Source organism: Pseudonaja textilis, chromosome 3 (assembly GCF_049901715.1).
Source record: "Pseudonaja textilis isolate UNSWEBS1 chromosome 3, rPseTex1.2, whole genome shotgun sequence".
Classification (NCBI taxonomy): domain Eukaryota; kingdom Metazoa; phylum Chordata; class Lepidosauria; order Squamata; family Elapidae; genus Pseudonaja; species Pseudonaja textilis.
The window spans coordinates 139,898,062-139,915,350 of NC_141992.1; positions in this window are offsets into that span (position 1 = coordinate 139,898,062).

Below are 17,289 nucleotides of genomic sequence, written 5' to 3' on the forward strand. Positions count from 1 at the left end.
CTGACCTTTGCCTTGACAGAGGCTCTTCCTCCTGCTCTCTGCATCCTGCCACAGAGTTGTTTCCTCCTCCACCCCTCAACTCTGGGAATGGAGAACTTACATTTTTGTATTTTACTCAGCATGTTACTCTGCTATATGTTGTTGCATGTTGCACCAATGTATTTTTGAAAAGAAAAGTCTCTCCTTATTTTCTTTTGTTTTACTCATGGCCATCTTGAGTGTAGAAAGGACAATTTTAGCTCCATGTTTTTCTTCCTTCTGGTTCCTCTACCTTTGAATTCCCTTTTCTGTTTTTCTGCTGTTGTTCATCCTCAGGACATAATTCATTTAAGATGCATATTTGCTTGATCTTATGCACACATTGTTTGAATTCTTCCTATTTATACTTTTCAAGGCTGGTTAAACACTACGACTTAAGGAGTCCTGTGGATCCATTATATCTAGCATTGTTCTCCACTCTTGCCAATGGATTAATTTTTTGTTCCTTGCAGCCCATCAGGAAGTTTCTTCTTCCAATGTCTCTTTGATTTCTTCTCCTTTGCTTCTTTTGTCCTGTCGATATATTTATTAAATTAAACAAATATACACAGTATAAACAAATATATAGTGCCACCCAACTCATACACAGTGACTCTAGGCAGCATACAACATCGAAAACCCATTGTTAAAAATCACAGTTTCACACTCCCTCACACATCCTATGGTAGTGACAACAGAGTCAAGAAACCATTTGATTGGCTCCAAATAGATTCCCAAGCCTGTCGACAAAGCCATGTTTTCATAACCTTGCAGAAAAACTTGATAGTTGGGAGATGCCCTATATTCCTGCCTTCATGCTCTGTGATTTGAGTACATATAATGGAGGAGAGGCAATCTTATCTTAACTTATCCATGTACAAGAAATCTATTTGAGTTTTGTATCAAAATGCTATAAAGGAAGAAGGGCATAACAAAGAAATAGAGAGACAGAGACAGAGAGAGAGAGGTGTACCTGAGTTACACTTTTTCCAATACCAGAATTTAGAATAAAGGGCAATGCCATGTACCCAGGGATGGGATTCACATTTTTTAACAACCGGTTCTGTGGGCATGGCTTAGGTGGTGGGCATGGCTTGGTGGTCATGAGACTGGGGTGGACATGGCTTGGTGGTCATGTTATTAGCTGGGTGTGGCCAACTCAATATCACTCACATCGAGGCACGCATCTCCTTGCCTGGTCTCTCATGACTGTGGGGATGCTGCAACAGTCGTAAGTATGAAAAAAGGTCATAAGTCACTTTTTTCAGTGCCATTGTAACTTTGAATGGTTACTCCACACAAGCAAAGTACCAGCAAAGGAGGAGAAAAAAATCCAGAGACATTCCTGAGACAGGAAGTCTAGTCCTGCCAAGAATATAATAATGGTTAACAGAGAGGCAATTTCTGCAAGCAACACCAGAATGTTTCTTTCTTGCCTTCTTTACAGGATTAGGCCAGTAATTTCTTCTAACAACTGGTTCTCTGAACTGCTTAGAATGTTAACAATTGGTTCTAATGAATTGGTGTGAACTGGTAGAATCCCACCCCTGCTTGTACCGTGTCTGCACATGCTGTTAATTTTAGGGGGAGGAAGAAGGACAAGACAATGCTGATTTTTCAAGGAGAAGTGTAGCAAAACTAACTATTGAGTGCTTCATCTGTTCATGGTGGCTCAGCTCAAGATCACTACAGTATGCCATGTAGAAATGAAAGCAGTGGTTTCTATATAGTTTCCTAATGTGAGTTACCTATAGAAGGGAATGCTTCAATTCATTCAGTTCAATTCAAGCTGTAGAAGAGACTGCAAATGCTTCAATTGATAATGCTGCCAGTCAGTTAGTAGCTAAATCATTGTGACATCATGCCAAAGAAACAAGAATTCAGAAACAATAATTAATTTTACATGGCATAGAAGAGTAATGTCTTCTGCAAAGTACAATATTACCAGCTTAAATAAATCTTAGACTTCCTGTAGAGCTAATATATTGGACAAGTCTAGCCTAGCCAGCCCTGACTGGATTGTTTTTTATTAACCAGGAACTGTATAAGTCTGAGAGTCATCATGATATGAATGTATTCTGAACATTTCACACATCAAAAATGCAAAATAAAGGCATAAAATATCAGATCACTTTAACAACCGCACCCTACCTCATTTATTTTAGAATAAACACATATTCAAAGAAAATGTGAAATTACCTAGTAATTGCAAATAATGAAGAAGAAGAAGAAGAAGAAGAAGAAGAAGAAGAAGAAGAAGAAGAAGAAGAAGAAGAAGAAGAAGAAGAAGAAGAAGAAGAAGAAGAAGAAGAAGAAGAAGAAGAAGAAGAAGAAGAAGAAGAAGAAGAAGAAGAAGAAGAAGTGCTTTAGCTATCCCTTTAGAGATCACCTTTAAAAAAAACCTGTATATGCAATTGAGTGCCAATAATCTCATGAAGTGCTTTCAGGAAATATGTGTGGATTAAATACTATGAAATTCTTACACTGCAAGTGGTGTGGACTTTACAATTTTTCTAACCAAGATTGTACATGAATACTTAAAATGCAATTCTAAGCACGCTGACTGAATAGTAAATCTCATTGATTAAACTGGGATTTATTCTTGTAAATTAGTTATTAGAGTGCAGTCTAAGTAATACACTCTCCAATATTAATATTTAAATTAAAATAATATTCTTGTAACTTTAGCAAAGCCTCCTACATTATACATTAATATTATTGTAATATTCCAAATTTGCATCTATTAAGATTCTGTTCAGTTTTACCATAAAACACAATGAAAAAAACAGCATTTTAATATAATTAACAGCTCAGTGAGAAAATATATATGATTGGATATCATATATTGTGTGAAGCTATGTATTGTTTAATTGTGGCTCATTGCATAAATGCAGTTGGCTTGTTCACATATCACACATATACAGTACAAAGCTATAACCCAAGATTTTCAAATATACAATGGCCAACTTCAGGCAACATTCTAAAGTACAAAAGGTTCAGGTTTAATGCAATGTGTAAAAAATGTTTACTTTTATTTAACATTAAAGGAAATATTTATCACAGTTTTCCCCTACGCAGCCTCAAAATAACTATAGATCACCTTTTAAATGAAAGAATATTTATTACCCTCATATATCAAAGTGTCTGGTTTCTATTGCCTAAGTATGTATTTGTAATTGGAGACATTTTTTGGAAAGATTTAAAATTGGGAAATGTTAAAATATGTTAGGCACATTTGCAAAATATGAAAATTCATTTTATATGGACATAGACTCCACTGAGGGCAGTTGGACTGGTTTTGACTATTTATCAAGTAATATCTACTTATTAGCAAGGAGAGAACCATCTAGAATTAAGGAGAAATTTCCTGACAGTGAGAACAATTAATTCGTGGAGGGCCTTGACTCCAGAAGTTGTGGAAGTTCCAACCCTGAAGATTTTAATAGCCATTTATCTGAAATGGTATAGGGCAGTGATGGCTAACGTTTTAGACACTGAGAATTGAGACACCCCCCCCAAAAAATGCAATATGCACATGTCCCTCACATGGGCAGCAGACCAGCTGAAGACCTGAAGACCAGCTGGCCAGCAGGAAGCATCTCCATGCATGTGCGGCAGAGCTGCTCTGGGGCGACGGCACCAACACGGGTATAAGGTCTCCTACTTGAGCTAGAAGACCTCCAAGTTTCCTTCCAACTCTATTATTCTATTCTGCTACTTCTATCATATGAGAGGTACTCTGGTATATAAAGTGTTGGGATAACAATGAAGAGATCCCGATCTCTCTCAACCCAACTGACCTCACAAGGTGTTTGTTATACAGGAAAAATAAACAGGAGGCATGTAATGTATGCAAACCACCTTGAACTCCCAAATGAAAAATGTGATATAAGCCTAACAATATATAGGTTGTGTGCCATGTTCCTTCCACAAAGCTTCCACTTTCATTGCCCTGCAGCCAGGCCTGAGGAGAAGGGGGTTCAGCTGGTACATTGTTCTGGGGCCCATGGAGCTCAAAGGGGCCCCATGAAGGGGATTTTTTTTAAAAAAATTACAAAACAAAATTTTTAAAAAGAAAAACAGCAGGACGGTGTGTCAATGACGCACCCAGGCAGAGGGTGGTGGTGGTGGTAGCTTGTAGGTTGTGAGCAAAACACTCCAAAGCTGAATCAAACCAACTCATCGGAGGGCAAAGGGCAAGGAAGGAAGGCGTGTCCTTCCCACGCAGCAGTGGCCGCAATGATTGCCCCCCTCCATCTCCACCTCTTCCTCCCCCTTTCTCCCCTTCTCCCCAGTCTCAGCCGGCCCTTGAATATTAGATCAGCAAACAACAAATACTCGTATCTGACAAGAAAGGCTAAAAGCCAGGCAAGGTTAGCATTGGTTCCCTTTCCTTTTATTACAATTGTCATGAGATACACCACACCACACCCAGGCCTACATGCAGTTCTAATTCTAGCCACACCTAAACCATTATCGCTAATTGCTATTAACCCTATAACAAGTCTACATCCCTAGCTTATTCCAACCCTCACTAACTGATCCCCACCTTGTGCCACCTTCACCATGTTTTAAATTAAGTCTAAACTATCACCTATATAGAGTCATCTATTCTGTCCACTATAATTACTGACTGAATGTATAAAGACAAAGTCTTTTTATTGGTTCATCAGGCATCCTCAAGATAACTCACAGTTATGATTAGATTCTTCTCAATGTCCAATTCTTTGCATATCTGTCTTTCTGGGTAAAAAGATAGTTATCTCTTATCCCTTTCATCCCATATTGTAGAAGCAGGGGTAGAGATGCTAGCATGAGGCTGGGTTCAGGCAAGAGTGGAGAAACCTCCCCCAACCCACCAAGGGTCAATTCAGTGACCAGTCAGGGTTACAGATGTGGCCACATGATATGAACTACATTTCCCAGGATACCTTAACTAAATTTACCATGATGCATTCCCTTAAGGGGACAGCTCTCAATTCCTAACTACCTATACCAATTCCCATTAACTATAACTGGCTGGACAGCACATGTGCCCCAACTCCCTCTAATACGATGCGCCGCATTGACCCATGAAAAGAGCCATCACACTGCTGACGTCATCCCAAAGCGACCCTAGATACCATCGGCCAGCACGCATGAAGAAAACAGATCCAACGGCAGCAGAGGCGAGGCGATAGTCTCCACGGAGAGCTGACTTGCTTCGAGGCATGTGCAGAGCTGATGGGCTCCACAATGAGCTCTGTGACATGCTCGGAGCTGACGGGCTCCACGGTAAGCTGACAGGCTCTGCAGCAAGCTCGGAGCCTGACACCCAGTTCTTGAAAAATGAATTTCCACTTCTCACCCTGTCAAAATCCTTCATGCCAAAAGGAAGGAGGCGCCACTGTTAGCTTAGTCAGAGGATCTGTGTGCACCAGCCGTGCCAAAGGGTAACTGGCAAGAGATAGCTTTAAAATGCAGGAGGATAAACCGGAGGAGGAGAGGGGCAGGTGGGCGAGGGATGCATCACTTTTCTTTCATTTGGATAGACTAGACTGAATCATTCTTCTCCCAGACGGGGAAAAAAAAATCTACTGTGGGCTGCGCAGACTTCAACGCCACTTCTCTATATTTCATCCTCACCCCATCCCACCCCACTTCCTGATCTGCTTCACTGCCCTGGCAGCCCCCCCCCCCTTTTAAATGAGCCTCTCACAGGATGATGTGGAGGGGGAGGGGAGACCCTCATAGTTTTGTTAACTTAATGTTTAGGTGAGGGGGCCCATATTAGTCTTGTTCCAGCACCTAATAATCCTCTCGGCGGCCCTGCCTGCAGCATTTCCACTGACTTTGCATATCAGAAGGTCACAAAAGGTGACACATGACCTTGGGAGACAGCAATGGTCATAAATATGAGTCAGTTGCTAACTGTCCGAATTTTGATCCCATGACCAAGGGGATGCTGCAATGGTCATAAGTATGAAAAATGGTCATAAGTCAGTTTTTTCAATGCCTTCGTAATTTCGAACGGTCACTGAAAGAACTGTTACAAGTCAAGGACTACCTTTATATGTTTGCTCAGTGGTGGAATGCTGCCAGTTTGGCCAGATTCAGCTGAACTGGTAGCAAAAATTGCTACCAGTTCAGCCCAACCAGTAGTAAAAAAAGGCTCTGACAATCAGCTGAGGGGAGAAAGAAGAGAAATGGCAGGATTGGCCCTCCCACCCAACCCTGTGTTTTTCGTTCTTTATTCTCTCAGCTGATTCTCTCAGCTGGTGCAGCAGAGCTTCAGCTGTGCTGAAGTGCAGCAGTGTTTGGAAAGCTGCGTGTGCAGGGGTGTTAGGTGCGTGCACTCATGCATGCGTGAAATACGCGATCACCAAACCGGCAAGGAAAATGGTAGAATCCCACCACTGTGTTTGCTGTTGACTTTTCCTTGGGAGCAGCACCTGAGCTGAGCTGAAGAGCACTAGCTTCAAATATTCACAGCTTTTGTGTGATGGAAGAGCCCTGAGATATTAGCATGTTTATTTTAGAAGATTTTATATCACCTCTCAATTAGAAAAACCCAAAGAAGAATGGGAGTACTTTGATTAAGAGTAACAGAATGAAATACCAACAGGGAAAACAGAATCAAAAATAGATAGCAACGGTATTATTTAAAATATAAGATAGAACAATCATCATTGGAAAATGAAGTGATCCTTTCACTCATCTTTGAGTTGCCAAGCAAAACATTTCTGCTTTCCCAGGCTTTCTAGAAATACTAAAGTAAGCCTTTTTTTTGAAAAGGTTAACTTTGAACTCGTTTTTTCTGTTTGAATATTTTGTCATTTCTATGCCTTGTTTTATTATCTTCTGTTTGAAATATACTTGTATCTTCATATTTTATTAGCTGCTGTGGGAACATACATTTTTTCCTGGAAGTTTTGGACAGGAGTTATCTAAGCAAATAAATCAAATGTTAAAATATGAGTGCCAGGTGCAAATTATTTAAAGTCAAAGAGAAAACAGTTCATATTAATGTTTTTTTATTGTTCTCCTGTGGTTTGGCACTTGTATAGAGATCCCTTATGTGGTATAAGTCTCTTTTATAAAGCTGAATTCTCCCTGGACACCTTGAGTAATTCCACATGATCAAGCATTTTGTTGCTCACATCTTTTAATTTCACTATTAAAATGCAGCATGAAAGGCTCTGTATATCCTACATTTGTAAAGTTGTCAGAACCCTATGGAACCAGGCCAATCTATGGGGTAGATTGCCAAGGGCCAATGAATCATTGAACAAATCAATCCAGAATTCTCACTCATGGCACAAATGACCAGGCTCAAATGATCATACTTTGGATATTTTATGCAAAGACCTAATTCTCTCCATGCTAGTTAAGACACAGAGATGACTTGATGGCACCTCATCCATTCATCCTTCCAATCAAGACACCCAACAACTGCAGTATATTGGACCGCCAGGAGCCAGGGGCAGATAACCTTGTCATTCCCATATGGAATGGAATCATCAATGGGAATGATGCTGTTTAAAAAGCTTCAATAAAAGCTGGTAAACTGAAGTTCAGCTTCAGCAGATCATAGGTTGGTTTTCCCTTTATACCCATTAAAGGTTGGCAAATGTATAATGAAATGGGAATGTGGGGTGAGTGATATGTACAGTACCAAGTTTGGACAATATTTCTTTTCAGAGAATGAAATTTGAATCTTATAACTGCTTGTTATTAAGGAATAGAAACATTGTTTTTTTTGACTGGGAAAGTACAATATGGAAAATATAAGGTCAGGATTTAGAAAAAAAAAACATAAATTATTGTAAAAATGAATACCTCCAAAAGCAGGAGATATGGCAGGTTTTAAAAGGGATTTCTCAGTGATAAACTGAAAAAAAATAATCACATTAATTTTAATTTTCATTACCGAACTACAACTTCTTCCAAAAATAATTTTTTTCTTATCATCTATTTACCTGTTAGCATTTTTTTAAAAAAACTTCTGGTTTTTTTTTTGGTAATATATGTAATTATTTAAGTTTAAGGCATGTGTTTACCATAATTCAAATTATTCCTGTATTTTTCATGGAAAAAAAAACAATGTCTTAGGGGAAAAAAAACATTGTATACCCAGTACAAAATGTTCACAAAATACTTCAAAATATTCTACATAAAGCTCACTTTTTTTTTTCACAACCACCACCACTTTTTAATATATAACTCTGATAATCTCACAGAGAAGCAATTTGGTGTGTTGGTTAAAAGCATCAAGCTAGAAAATGGTAGGTAGTGAGATCTAGTCCCACCTTAGGCACAAAGTCAGCTGGGTGACCTTGGACCAGTCGATCCCGATCTAGCAAGCCAGAGTTGATGACCAGCTATATGCCACAGGCACAATAGCAAACACTGTTATTTGATTACATTTCAGCAAATATAATGGATAATAACAGAGACTTCACAACCATACCCTGAGATTAAAACTGAACACGAAATGACAAAAGTATAATATTTTAACCAGTGGTGGGATTCAAACTTTTTTTAATACCGGTTCTGTGGGTGTGGCTTGGTGGATATGGCAGGGGAAGGATTCTGTAAAATCTCCAGTCAGAGGTGGTATTTGCCGGTTCTCCAAACTACTCAAAATTTTTGCTACCATTTCTCCAGAACTGGTCAGAACCTGCTGAATACCACCTCTGATTTTAACTATTCCTGATGACTTCTTACAAATCTTCTTTATTTCTTTTATTTTTGGTTTAAGGGTGAAAGCCAATTTAAAAAGAAAAACCTACAGCATCAACACAATATATATTTCTCACTCAACAACCTAGATTTTGGGTTCAATTGTGGTCATAAGTCAAGGACTACCTATATAACAAGGCAAGGAAAGCATAAAAAGTATTGCATTAGGAACCATTTCCAACTCTGTTGCCATAACAAAATAACACATTATACCGGGTGTGTTTCTGTTCTCCTGTTACACCTTCATCATTCATCATGAGGCAGGTCCACTCCATAGGAGGGAGTGTCATTGCAACAGAGCAGTCACTAACATTCAAAAGGTGGAGGGTTTCAGAATTGTATAGTTGCTGTACTCAAGTGTGGGATGAGTGAGCAAGACCGAGGAATTGATTCTGACCTGCAAGTCTCCCTTTTATTGTATAGGAGGGTATGTATATGTGTAGGAGGGTAGGAGGGTATTGTGTAGGAGGGTATGTATGTAGTCCTCAACCACAAATGAGCCCAAACTTTATGTTGTTAAGTAACACAGTGGTTAAGTGAGTTTTGCCTCATTTTGTGATGTTCAAGTGAATTATTGCAGTTGTTAAGTTAATCACGTGGCTGTGAATTGAATCTGGCTTTCCTGTTACAGATAACAGATAATCAGAGTTGGAAGGGACCTTGTAGGTCATCTAGTCCAACCCCACCCCCACCCAAGCGGGAGACCCTACACCATTTCTGACAAATGGCAGTCCAATCTCTTCTTGAAAGTCTCAAGTGATGACGCTCCCACAACTTCCGAGGGCAAGCTGTTCCATTGGTTGATTGTTCTCACTGTCAGAAAGTTTCTCCTTATTTCCAGGTTAAATATCTCCTTGTTCAGTTTCCATCCATTATTGATTGTCTGGCCTACAGGTGCTTTAGAAAGTAGCTTGACCCCTTCCTCTCTGTGGTAGCCACTCAAATATTGGAAGACTGCTATCATTTCTCCCCTGGTCCTTCTCTTCACTAGACTAGCCAGGCAACAGTTCCTGTAACTGTTCTTCATATGTTTTAGTCTCCAGTCCCCTAATCATCCCGGTTGCTCTTCTCTGCACTTAGTCTCAACATCTTTTTATAGTGTGGTGACCAAAACTGGATGCAGTACTCTAGGTGTGATCTTACTAAGGCTTTATAGAGTGGTATTAGTACTTCCCTTGATCTTGATTGTATCCCTCTGTTAATACAACTTAGGATTGCATTAGCTTTTTTGGCGGCTGCTGCACACTGCTGGCTCCTATTTAGCTGGTTGTCCACTAAGACTCCAAGATCCCTCTCACAGTTACTGCTATTGAGCCTGGTTTCACCCAGTCCATATGTGTACTTTTGGTTTTCCTTGTCTAAGTGTAGGTCTTTACTTTTCTCTACATTGAATTTCATTTTGTTAGATATGGCCCACTGTTCTAGTCTGTCAAGATCCATCTGGATCTTGAGCCTATCTTCTTAGGTGTTAGCTATTCCTGCCAGCTTAGTATCATCTGCAAATTTGCTAAGTTCCCCTTCTATTCCCTCAATTAAGTCATTAATGAAGATATTGGGCCTAAGACAAAATCTTGTGGCACCCCACTGCTTTCTTCCCTCCATGTAGACTTAGACCCATTAAGGACTACTCGTTGAGTATGGTTTGTCAGCCAGTTACGAGACCATCTAGTGGTGGTGCTATCTATTCCACCTTTTTCTAGCTTACCAAGAAGTAGGTTGTGGTCTACTTTGTCAAATGCCTTGCTGAAAGTTGACTTGCTTAAGTTGACTTAAGAGGTCACAGAAAGTGATCAACTAATCCTGGGACATTGAGACCATCATAAACATGAACTGGTTGTCAAGCATCTGAATTCTGCTGCAACGGTCACATTAATGAAAAACCATCATAAACTACTTTTTTCACTGCCGTTGTAACTTTGAATGATCACTAAACAAATGGTTGTAATTTGAGGACTGCATGTAGTTGGAACAGTTACATTTGGAACTATCTTGACAAGGTTGTCATTTGTGGGTTGGGGGAAAAAAATTCCCACAGTGAAGGTTATGAGATCACGCTTTTCAGACAGAGGATATCCTCATATATCTCCCTTTTCTGTTATGGTACGGCAAAATATGCCTTCTTATTCTTTGTCCCTTGGCGAAACCTGGAAAAACAGCTTGAGGATATTTTCTCCTAGTGAATATGTTCCAGGATATATATAACTTCATGAAAAGTTAGCAATCAGTTGTAGGCAAATAAAGGCATTGTAAAACAATCTACTTTGCAACCTAATAGTCACTAAAACAAATCATTTGTTCTATTGCTTATGGTATTTAACAGCGCCCTGAGGGGTGAACTTTTCTGATTTTCTTCAGCATTAAAGAATCCAGAAAAACACATTCCACAGTTAAGCAATCAAATCAGCAATTATGTTCAGCATCACAGGTAACATTTCCAAACAAAATTATATTTGGGGATATTTATATTAATAACGACTATGTTTAATTTTCAGTTTCACAAATTATTTTGTCTACCTCAATATTCGACATCATTGTGACAATTTGCATGCAAATTAAAGCTCTTTAAGTGTATTTTAATTGCCATGCTATTTAGCAAATACAGGCAGAATGTGAAATATATATTTATTGCTGTGTATAGGGGAAATATTAATATTCATCAAATAATTACCAAATTTACATAGCAATTAAATTCATTTAGAACAAAACCCACTTACAAATATTGAAGGGGAAAAAAACTCTGAACTGAGCGTGTTGACAAGCAGAATAATCAGAAAAATGCTAGAAAGAAAAGGTACAATACAGGTGGAAGTACATATTTCTAATCTAAACTGCTAGGATTGCTAGATTAGTAAATCAAATAAGTCAGCCCTATAAAATATTCAGCTTGCTTGCTAAGAAAGATGAAATAAATACTAATAAATATACAAACCTAGGGATTTCTTCAGGAAGCTTGTGCAATTACATAATTTAAAATGTATATTTTTTGTCTGTCTCTCTGTCTGTCTAGCTAGTTAGCTAGCTTGCTATCATCGGGAATTTTGCATCTTATATGTGACCTTGAATGTTAACATTAAGTTTACTTGTAGGCATGGAAAAATAATGGAACAGGAGGCAGAAATGTCTGAGTCACAGTACCATGCTCTTTTATTTTGCTACTCCATATTAATCAATTTTTCCTAATTAATGTAATAATCCCAGGATAGACAATCCTGGAAGAATGTCTCTAACTGCAATAATTTTTTTATTGGTAAATATAAGGCAAAAAATGAACGGAGAAAATGTCTCTGAGAAGGCCCTCCCTCATTCATAGGAAGGTAATATGAGGTAGAAGGGAAGCACAGATAGGCTTGCAAGATTCTGTTACTGTTAAGGTGAAAGTAGAAGTTTCCCCTGTCCAGGTGTGTCTGATTCTAGATGCTCATCTCCATTTCTTAATTAAGGAAATCAGCATTGTCTAAAGACATTTCTGTGGTCATGTGACCACAGACATTTAATCAAGGAAGTCAGCATTGTCTGAAGACATTTCTGTGGTCATCATTATATGCTGAGGCACGTGGAACATTGTTACTTTCCAAAGTGGTACCGATTTATCTACTTACATTTGCATGCTTTCAAACTGTCAGGTGGGCAGGAGTTTGGGGCAAGTAACAGGAGCTCACTCCATTGTCTGTTACTATAGCTGTTCCAATAAAAGTAGTTTTAGACCTACTGGTAGGTGGTATTCAGCAGGTTCTGACCAGTTCTAGAGAACCGGTAGCGGAAATTTTGAGTAGTTCAGAGAACCAGTAAATACCACCTCTAACTGGCCCCACCTTATCTATTCGCTGCCTCCCGAATCCCAGCTGATTGGCTAGGTCTTCTTTTGTTGACCTGCACAGGAGAACGGAGCAGGAAATCAGGTTAGTGGGGTGGGGAGGGAATGGGAATTTTGCAGTAACTTTCCCCCAGGAGTGGGGAGCCACGCCCATAAAGCCATGCCATGCCCACAAAGCCACCCCCACAGAACCGGTATTAAAATAAATTGAATCCCACCACTGCCTACAGTACATGGCATTATTGGTTTCTTCGTCTGGGCCAGAGCTCAGCAGGCAGTAGCATCTCCCCTGCCTGGGAAGAATAGTAAGCTTAGAGCTGTTACTACTCCAGCTTCTACAACCATCCTCCTTCAAGAGCAGCTACATTAAAGAGCATTGTTGCACCGTTGCATCAGGAGGGTCTGAACAATGTCACTGTGTGTAACAGAAGCAAAATTAATTTGCTTCTCCAGAGGCAAAACAAGAAAACAGGGCCATGACAAATAGACAATCTTCTCTTCAATTTCTGGGTCAAAGCTGCCTTTTTGCACAGCATTCAGTCTGTGCATATCCCTTTTTACAGGACTAGCTAGCAAGTAAAAATTAAGCAAGATCTCAAGGAGACAGCAGATAAACCCTTTCACAGTTCAAGATGTTTTTTTGTGAGGGGTGGTTAGTGGTGCTGGTGTTTTTTTGTTACTTGATTGAAACCTCACTGTTAATTTCTTTGCATTGTTGTTCAGAAAATGTCCTTGAAGCATATAAATGATAGCCCATCATTTATATATTAGAATGGAATTAGTTTCCAACTTTGAGATCATTGGAAATATGACAAAATGAAGGCCTAAATGTGTACGACTGAACTTCACGGGATAGACCTGTGATGGCGAACCTATGGCACGTGTGATGGAAGTGGCACGCAGAGCCATCTCTGCGGGCATGCGAGCTGTCGCCCCAGCTCAGTTTCATTGCGCATGCGCCTCCTGCCAGCCAGCTGATTTTCTGGTATCTGCCATGCATGCGTGGGGGGCGGGCCGCATGCGGGAGGTGCATGCATGTGGGGGGGACAGGGGGGTCCTGCATGCATGCGCAAGGTGGCAGAGGGAGCATGGGGATCGCATGCATGCACTTTCGGCATGCAATGCCAAAAAGATTAGCCATCACTGGGATAGACGGTGGCCCTGCTTTTTAAAACATGGATGGAATACCTTTTGATCATGCAGAGTATGAAGCAACCCTACTTACAGTCTCATATAATTTCTTCCAATGTCAACTTGAAAACATCTATTTTTCTGTGGATGTAAAATTTCCCATCTAGCTACAATTCTGGCTAATGTTAGCTTTCTAATATCTGTTCCCCTCAGAAGTCAATGCATGAATGTACAATACTTTCACCTGGAATGAAGGTGAGTATACACGTCCCAGGATAATATTGCAGGAACCAATCTGCGTCGGTCACCAGAACCAGAGGTTTGGTTTTCCAAGCTTTCGAACTCATGCTGGAGCCCATCCTTCTCTCTAGCAGAATGTGTGTTCTGTTCTGTGTGTGGTATTTATAGTACCTGTTGCAAGTGGCTTTTTAGATGTTGATTGGGGTGCGTTGGAGCTTTTACTGTAAGTCATTAGCTGTCATTTGCTTTTGCTGCCCAGCCTTCACTTTCTAAGTACTTGATAGGTTGGTGGTGAATCACCACTCCTGTTGACTGATGAGTGGGCCTCTTTCCCAGGCTTCAATCACTTCCCTGGCTGTTTTTGTGCCTGCTCGTTCAACAATTTTAGTAGCTGCAAAATTGAATGTGTACTTTCAGCTGGTCACATTGTTCACATAATGTTGGCATGGCCAATGATGCACGTCTGGTGGCTAGAGAGGAGGAAAGGTCACTATATTATAAATGGAGAAATAAGACACCTGCTTTGGTCCTCTGGTTCCAGACATACCTGCTAAAGTATTATTGCCGTGGCATTTTTTTGAAAAGAGAAAAAATAATGACCTTGGTTGGTACTCTGCCATGGTAATTCAGATCTAATATGATTCTATAACAGAGAAGGCAATCTTACATTACTCCACGATTACTGAATTATGTAGAAAACCTAATGTGTGAGTTATACCTGACCCAATTATCCACTGTTGCCTTCCCAGTAAGCCAGTCTGCATAATGCTTCATCCAGGAACCTGAAAAGCACCAGTCCACTCTTTCAAGTTTTCCCCTATTTGTTCTTCCAAGATCAATAAGGAAAGAAGTGGAGCTCTTGCTTCACAATCAGGAGGCTGTGAGTTCGATCCTAAGTAGAGGCTAATATTTGGAATAGACTCTCCTCCAAGGTTCCTTCCAACTTTGTTATTCTATGTCTAAATCTTAGTCCTTAATAAGGTAGATAAAGGCATCCTAAAACCTCTTCCCTGACTGCAGAAATGTATGTGACAGTAAGGAAAACAGGGAGGGAAAGGTGAACCAACAAATACCAACAATTAAAAACAATACAAGAAGAGTTAGAGCTATTCATGGCCCTAACCTGCTTTTTAAAGAATAAAATATTCATACTCATCCTGTCGTCTTCTGTCGCCTTTTGCTATGGTTAATTGGGAGCACTTGCACCTTTGGCTGGCCTTACGTGTGATGAATATTTAATCACAGGGGAAAGTTCTCCTTTGCAAGAAATGAATCAGTCATACGCTCTTGAAAAGGGAACAAAGAATTCTGCTCCCTGGAAGGAGAATCTCACTTGCACTTGGAAGAATCAAGGAAGGATCAGCTAATTATCTCTGCTGCAAAAACAGTAATAGGTTTTCCATGTTGGGGACTTTGGCTTTGACCTCTGCCTGGCAGGATAAAAATAACAATAAGAGCAAAGGCATTAGATCCATCATGCCAACTGTTCTAGATAAGGATCAGGTGACCCAAATCCCTGAAACACATGTGTAATTTGAAATCTGATTGGTCACCTCCAGATTCCACAAGGCAGTCCGAACAACTAATAAGAAATTGAGATGATGTGACTTTTATTTCATTACCAATTTTAAAAATGACGTATATCACATGGAAATAGAAAAGCCAAATTTAAGTTTGCATGTAAATGGCATAGTGCTATTTTTAATTCATTAAAGGAAAAGAAAGATTTTGAAAAATTCAGGTTCTTTATCAGTGGTACATTGAAGTACACGTTCAGAAAATAGTTTCTTTCCACTAAAAGGTAGTTTCTATTGCAGAAAGAATGTGAGAGGCAGTGGAATGTAATAGCTAAGGTAAGAAAATGGATTATCATGAATAGCATACCCTTGCCTGTCATGCAGGACAGCAATATACTTTTTAGAGAGAATAATAGCATATGAGAAAATAAATTCTGCTTCCCCAAAAGCTCCACTGAGGAACCCCCGTTATCATCCCAAGAGTGAGCTAATGCTGCAAAGCTGCGGAGTTGCCCCATACATGCCTTAAAAGAGTTATTTATTAATTAAATTAATATATTAAATTAAAAGGGCTGCCCATCTCAGGTACATAACTGGATGGCTAATAATTAAAAACAAAAAAGATATTATTTCTGTTATTCTAAAAAAAAATGTTTGAGAGAAAAAAGGGACTTCCACTTTTGGAGTAACTATTAAACATTTGAATCATCACACTGTTAATCTTTAGTATTAGCAAGGGCAAAACATGTGTATATTAGAATTTTGTTGTAAATCTCACCTTTCTGTTCTAAGCAGTGGGAAGCTGGTGGGCATTGCAACAGATATATATTTGTCCAATAAATCTCTACCAGAAAAGAGACACTGTATTGATAAACAGAGAAAGATGGAACGAAGCCTACGTCTTTGCCAATCTGGTTTTCAATTGACACTGGGACAATATTCAGTCATTTATGATTAACCACTGTTCTGGGAAAAGCATTCTACTAACTGTTTCAGCATAGACCTGGAAAATACTAGAAAGCGATCCTCTTTGGAGCAGAAAACCATCATCCTTTTTGAAAAAAAAAATGTTTCATTCAGTGACCAATAACTAATGGTGTCATTTAATTGTGGTTAGTTAATCTTTGATTCTTCCACATGGATTATTCTCATGCTAGCAGTCAAAAGATGTTCCATAGCTATTGCATATTTTACTTCTGAACAGGTTTTTTTTTAAATGGGAGGAAAGAATATTGAAATAAAGCAACATGGAGATATATTTTTCTTCTCCCCCCCTCCCCCCCCCACCTTTTAATATGATGGTGATGGCATACATTCAAGGAAACCAGGGCTCCCAACTTTCTCCCAAATTAAAACAAATTTGTTTTTACACTCATGATGAGGATATAGATCTTGAAAGCCATTTTCAAAAATTAGCTATGCTTTCCCAGTGGAAAAAAGATGTGAGGACTCTTTTGTTGTCCCAGATTTCATCTGGAAACAAAGAAACTCATTCATTTAATGTTCCCAATAGATTGAACATTTCTGCGTCTTGAATGTTGAGGAAAACTATTTTGAAAGGGGGATATGCCGTTTGGGACATATCCGGGGACAAGAGAAGAGAGGTTTTGGCAGCACATGGAACTCTCAACACATGTTCATAGGAAAATGGAGCTAATACTTACCACCTCATGTGGTTTTGTGTATCCCAGGAATGCAAGTATAATTTATGATTCAAACCTCCATCTGGCTACCCAGCTTAGAGCTCAACAGAGGATCTGTTTTTCTCGCATAACACAAGGACAAGAGTTTTATCTCCACCAGCCAATTTCATGAAAAAGAAATACCTCCTCCCTCACCCCCACAACC